The sequence below is a fragment of the Anarhichas minor genome, unplaced genomic scaffold, assembly GCF_050575085.1.
Source record: "Anarhichas minor isolate MPS153535 unplaced genomic scaffold, ASM5057508v1 ptg000011l, whole genome shotgun sequence".
Classification (NCBI taxonomy): domain Eukaryota; kingdom Metazoa; phylum Chordata; class Actinopteri; order Perciformes; family Anarhichadidae; genus Anarhichas; species Anarhichas minor.
The window spans coordinates 13,266,519-13,273,594 of record NW_027466457.1 but is presented as its reverse complement, the minus strand read 5'-3'; positions in this window follow the sequence as shown (position 1 = coordinate 13,273,594).

Genomic DNA, 7,076 nt, shown 5'->3' with positions numbered 1-7,076 from the left:
CCCCTCAGGGCCCGTCATGTGGAGGCAACGTTATTGGAACGAACAGACACAGAAGCATTGTGGTCACTTCATCTATCTGACCTCTTTTGCTTCACTAGTCTTCCTAACCTGATTGCCCAGCGGTCTGTGCTGCCCCCTTGTTTCACCAACAAGGTGGTCAGACAGACAGACGAGAATGTTGAATACAAAGTCCAGTGAAAAGGGAGGATTCAGGCACCTGGTAAAGATGCACCACCTGTCCCCCCATCTGAAGTTGGTCTACGATCAGTGTACGTGATGCAGGTTGTGGAGAAGACAGACAGGCAGATGTTATAAAAGCTGCAGAAGAAATGAGAAGACGTTGGAAAGTTGCTCTCTAAGCTACAGTACAACTGTCTCAAGATGAAAGAAAATTAGTTTCATCAAAAGCCTGAGCTCACTTGCCTACACAACCACATTTCAAATGAACAAAGAATAATTACGGATGTTTTACTCACCAATCGTTGTTCCTGCTCAGCCTGCATTAGCTTAGCGTAGCTTAACCCATTGTGTGTTCCACCATCCAGAGCAAAATTAAATACAAACAGGAAGAGGAAGTTAGATGTAAGAGGAGCACAGGACGCTTTTGTTCCCTACCTCTTTCACTCCTTGCGTTTTAATGCACCCAATTTGTACTTTCTCTCAATTTTCGTAGCTAGCTTAATTTAAAAAAAGACACACAAACAGAAGTAGATGAAAACAAGGTTTCCTACTAAAATATTGAAGTGACGGCCCACATTTCTCCTTATGTGCTGGACTGTTAAATTTGTAATGTCTGTTCAGAACATGGTGTTTTGGTTATTATCATTTTGTGCCAGTTTATAGTTTATGTAGTGGCCTTTGCATTTCTTGAGACCAGGTAGCTCGTCACTCCGAAGTTCCCGCGGTCGCTAAGTCTCGGTTATACTTTCAGCAAGGACAGTCGCATGGTCATGAGCTGACGTGAAATGGTGATCTCAAAGCTCCTCAAAGTTCTCCATTTTCTGTGCCCAACCGCATCCACGTAGTTTTGAAAATATTAGATCTGCCCTGACAGGAACAAAACCTGCCACACGAAAACATCGCAAAGGGCCATGTCTGATGGCATGACGTCACTGTGGCCGCGCGGACAGTCGGTGACCTCGCAGAGACGGCAAGCATAAATCTAGCTTTTACGGAAAGTAGAACCGCGGCTTCAGACTGCGCGTTGTGTGGCATTTATCAAGTTGATCTACTCTTCTTTGCAAAAGCAGGCTTTTTTGGGCCCTCTATTGACCCAGGGCACGGGACAACTGATCTGATTGGCCCTTGTGCATCTTTTTTTACTTTCCTCTTAATCCGCTTGTAGGAGGTGTTTTTTTTTTCTACTACCGAAAGCTTGAAGAGAATTGGCTACAAATGAACCCATTCACACAGGTTGTGCACATTGACTATATTCCATTTACTTAGAAATCTAGGTTTTGACTCTTCCATCTTGACAAATAATTTAGCTTTTGTTCTATTTAAACAGTGTTTCTGTGCCGCTCGGCGGCTAATTTACTGTTTTCGGTGCATGAGCCAGGCAGTGCACTGCTTCCATACAAATCTTTCAACTGGAAAACCATTGGGCAACTTATTCAAGACACTTCCCCGGTGCAGGTGCACCACACATGAGTGTACGATCCGGGCCAACACAGCCACAGCTTCACTGCAGCGAAATGTGTTGCAGCCTCACCCTTGGCGTGGACTCCAGTCTTGTCCTCGGGGTGAATATGGCGAGAAAGTGGCACAACATCAAAAACAAAAAGCAAATCTGTCTCTGTCCTTCACGGCTGCCAGGGATTAAAAGGTTGTCCTTTCAACACTCGGCCTTTCGCGAGGACCAACACAGCGGCACGGCGACTGTTCCCATTCCTCAACGCCAAGGCTGCAGGGACGCGTCTATACCGCCCCTGCTTTTTGACCTGGTATCCCCTGAAAGAATGAGTTTCCTCCCGAGTGCACCACAATGCTCCGCGAAGCAAGGGCCAGGGCGCGCGCCTGCTGTGATGTTAATTTAATGACAAGCCGCTGTTCAGATGGCAGGTCCAAACAGCTGAATAAAGGGATTGTTGTGTATATGCTCCATTTTGTCGGGGAAGGGGCCCCTCCGTCTTACTGCAATCTTCTGGGCACCAAACAGTGGAGCCTCTGTGAGTACAGTGGAGCGCAACGCCGCTTCCTAAAGACAAGCAAAACAAAAGTGTCCCTCCTCGTCTCCACTTGGTGTCCCAGTGTAGCTCCTCCTAGGGCATAAGTGGGTTTTGGAGTTTGGGACGCTGACGAAAAAAGAGCCCATTAAGTTTCCTGCAAAATAAGACTTGGGCTAATTAGTGCATTCCAGTTTTAAACAACTTGGTTCTTATTTTCATAGCTTCGGTCACCCCTCGCATTGTTAATAACATTTATATGCACCAAGTTAAATGTTGAGATGTGGGAACGCTGCAACAACGTTAAAAAACAGGTTCGCTGGAGCAAGAAACACAAGTAGTCCGATGATCGGGAATGTTTTAAACACACATCCGGGTTAACCAAATTAATTTAGAAGAGAAAAATTAAGAGAAAAAGTAAAAAACGCAAACTCGTAAGTCATCATTACCATCCATCACATACTGCATTATTATGACGATGATAAACACTTGCCAATGAGATTGTTCACAACCTGGCGACCCAAAATTTGTTTTTATCAATTGCTTATAACTAATCTACAAATTGAACAATTACCACCATTATTAAATGAGGTATTAAACAGAAATAAACCCATAAGTCAGAACTTACAAGCCCTTTATAAACAATGCATTCTTAGAAAGCGTTACTAAAATGGTGATACTAGCTATGGCCTGTTAATAAGCTGCTAAAGTTCTACAGGACGAGCCTAAAAAAATGCTAATCAGTGCATTTGTATTTAAGATGGTGCTGACTAACCCTCCACTCCGGTGTAGCAGATGTAACATGCAGCACATTAACGTACATGTATTGCACATGAACACCAAGGGAGGATGGAAAAGGTCAAGTTCAGCCAAGTGTGTGTGTGTGTGTGTGTGTGTGTGTGTACCCAGCATGCTTTGTGCCTCTGACGTCCCCAATGACTTTGATCTGCCGATATATTTAGTCACGCTTAGGTCTCAATAAATGCTTTCTGAGGGGGTGACACGCACATATTCAGAGCACTCTGGTACCTCTGTCCAATGTCTGCTAAGAGGAGAGGAGAGGAGGAAGATGAAGAAAAGAATGATGATGACAAAGAAAAAAGCATTTACATTTAAGGCACCTGAGTAATATTCTTACACAGAGCAACTTTTGAGTGTATTACATGGCAAACACAGGATTATTATTTTGCATGTTTAGCCTATTAACTATTATGTTCACATATTTTAGATTACCACAGATCATTTTTCCCATATCTGTGGTAAATATTCTAAATGCAAGGTCCACCTTTTCTGTGGTTTTTAGTTGGATTCCCCAGATTTGTTTCAGCAGGGAATGACGACAAACCTGCAGAAACTTGCTATAAATAGTTAATTCTCTAACATTTCGCTGCCTTTACTTTTTGTCACGCAATGCATGCATGAGGGTGCATTCAGGGACAATCTACAATTCAGAGTTGCAGCCAAACGGGGAATAGTGATCACGGCACAATCAAGTTCACATCATAACTGTCACAGTCAGTGTTTGCTTATTGTTTGTCCTCTGGTTCTGTATTCCAATAGCCAAAAGGTTTTATATAGGTTTCCACATCTTTGCTGAAACCGTGTCCTTGTTATATTCAATATTGTCATTTATGACAATTTGTTACAAGCGGTGAGAACAAACGAGATCATGGTCAACGTGGCAGCAGGTGTAGAGGCCAACAGAGGTTGTAAATCTCTGCAGTGATGCTGTTGTTTGTTATCGATTGTGATACAAAACACATGTGATTTTGATTTAAATGTCAGTAATTTGGACAGAGCCACAGTAAAACAGCATTGTTAATAAATCTAAACATGTGTCACTAGATAAGAGTTTTAATGTGATTTAAAACACATGTCCCAATTGGTAATGTTCATGAGATAATAGTATTCTTCTCACACGATGAAAGTAAGTCGACAGTAATTAAAAAATTTGACAAAAAATCTACTTTAGGCTTCTTCGGCACAGCAGCACTTTGAGTTAAATGCAGTCAGCAGGCTAACTTCGCTCCCAATGACAATGTTAACATGCTGATGATCAGCAAGTATATTTTTTTACCGTGTTCACCATCTGTAGCCTCAGGCTACATCCACACTAATACATTTTAAAACGCATAACTTTTGCTTCAATTACGCTGTAAGCCTTCAAACTACTCCGGCGTTTTCGAACCCCTAAAACAGAGACTTCTGAAAACGCTGCGGACCCCGTTTGAAAACTCCGGGATTGTATTTAAACATAGACTTTTGAACAATGACGCTCACACTCACATTTGCTTCCTGATTGGGTCTCATCAGTCACCGCATGTCCTTCCCTGATTCGCTCCGCCCCTATCACATGACAAAAGTCATTCTGATTCATCCTCTGGGAACCATGAATGTGTGTACCAAATTCCCTGACAATCCATCCAATAGTTGTCGAGACATTTCAGTCTGGACCAAAGTGGTGGGCCGACACCAAGATTTTCATCTCTAAAGCCATATGGTGCATTGTGTTCTCTACTTTCCTAACCCTACATCCAGAGCGTGGTGGACTACGATAAGTTACGTTCTTGTGTTTGACAACTCTGCATGTAAAACGTCCATTCAAAGGTGAAAACAGTTGGTGGAGAGGTTTTTTTTCCTGGTCCGTTCAAGTTGCTGAAACTGTTCCGGACAGCAGCTTGCAGCGGTTATGTAAGAGTGCCAGACTTCACTAATCCTTTTATAGGGGGAGAGGAGCCTGCAGGGTTTCTCTTCATCAAGACAAATCAGCCTGTAACGCAGAGACACCTCAGCTGGGCTGTGCATCCATCACCATACAGAAAAAGATCCTCGCATACAGACAAGAATACTGCCTCTGGATGGATAGAAATCACCCATGAAGCTGTGAGACAGATGAGCAGTGAAAAAGAAAAAGAAAAGATGAGTGCTTTGTAATATTTATAGCTGCTCCAATTCATGCTTCTTATCCTTCTAATCTGCCGGTCTTCAAACCTTATAACCCATTCCTAAAAATACATCATTTTGGATAATCTGCCCTTATTTAGCAGCGCTACTGATGTCTTGTGCACACAGACTGAGAAGCTGACATCATCCCAATGCTGTCAACTTTCTTGTCGTTTTTGCCAAGATTGTCTTCAGGAAGTACTCTTCTGTAAAAGAGTGGAAGCTTGTTGAATTTTGAAATACAGCTAACACTGTAAAAAAAGAAAAGAACATGCCTCCCCACACACAAGAAAGAAGAACAGAAATCTACGTGGTCAGCCTCAGTGAGTTAATTGCTCTGCATTGTGGGTGCCAGGGCCTCCAAGCTCGAGGGACAATACCAGCTCTGTAGTAGTGACAATAGCTCTGCTCTCCGAGTCAGAAGTTGCGGAAGCGCCGACATTAGGCAGCTGAAAGCTGTTGAAAGTTCAGGAGTGTGCACTCTACGGAAGAAATCATGCAGAAGAGCTTTGGGGGGGAAAAAAACAAAAAAAAACTCCCCCTCAGCCGGTGCTGCCTTTGAGGAACTCATTGTTAGCGCTGCCAGTGGGAGGCATGGAGGGCTCTGCTGGCATGTGTCGGCCTCACTGCTCGTCAGGGCCTCAGCACCCTGACGGCCAAGCGGGTAAAGGGTGTGTGTGTGTGTGTATGTGTGTGTCTTTGAGTGTTTTGTTAAGGGGCTGAAAGCTGCAGGTACTGTCAGGGTGGTGACGCTTGGGGACATGTTCAGGCTCTCTGCTCTCACTGTACAATATGTGGGACCACCCATAGAGGCCTGACTACAGGCCAGTTTCCCAGCAGGTCTGAATCTCACGCAAAGCTGCCAAGAGATATCTGTCATGTCTCATCTCTCATGTCACTAATAACAAAGTGAGAAATTAAAATATTCATTATTAATTGAGAATAAGGAGTTTGGTTTGTTTTACACATAACGTTATGATAATTTCAAAGTATATAGTTTCGTTGACTCTTCAGAGCCCTTTGACTTACGTATGACTGACTGACTTTTAAGTATGGTGAGTTAAGATGACGACAACATGGCTCTACATTTGCATCCCACAGTCTTACCCAAAATTGACTTTGGACAGTTTCTGAACACGTGCAATATGTATTTAGTAAACGTAAATCCAAGCAGAAAATCCCCACTCAATATTTGATAAAATGATTACCAGAATCAATTCAGATTAAAATTAGTTTCTCCTTTTTAAATGTGTGGATTTTGCCGTTTTCTCCATTTCATTTAATGAAAAGATACTTTTGAAAGACTAATAACCTGTAATCAAGTCATTAGATGTGTTTAATTCATCGTGAAGGAAGCTTAATATTCCTCCATGTGAAAAACAATACTGTGTGTCCAATGCAAGGAGCTCTTTGTGCTGGTGGACAGATGGAGGACTCCCTCTGCAGGATCCTAAAGGGAATACATCATTTGATCTTTTCACGAAAGACCACCTCTGTACTGTAATTCTTTTTTATTATCCTCTCTGTCTCTACATGTCTTCACAGATTTTGTTAATTAAATCATTGTTCAACAACAATATGGACTAGAATTATTAATTATTCTAATTACATTTTTCAGTACTTCCAAGCAGTATATCTATGTAAACATATATATAATATAACATATATAATTAATTCAATAAATGTGAACTGGATCTGGAGAAGCGGCAGAACATGGATGGATGAATTTACCAATTTAATTACGTCAGATCAGTTAAAGGTCCAGTGTGTAGGATTTGGCAGCATCTAGTGGTGAGAAACTTCTCCAGAGCGCTTGGTTTGTCCGTTCTGGGCTACCGTAGCAACATGGCGGTGCATCACAGCTGACTTCGAGCCGACTGTGAGACTCCACAATAGACTTTCTGAAGAGCCTTCTGCGCGCACAATACACAGTCCATTCCAACTTAGTTCACAGTCTGAACATATTTA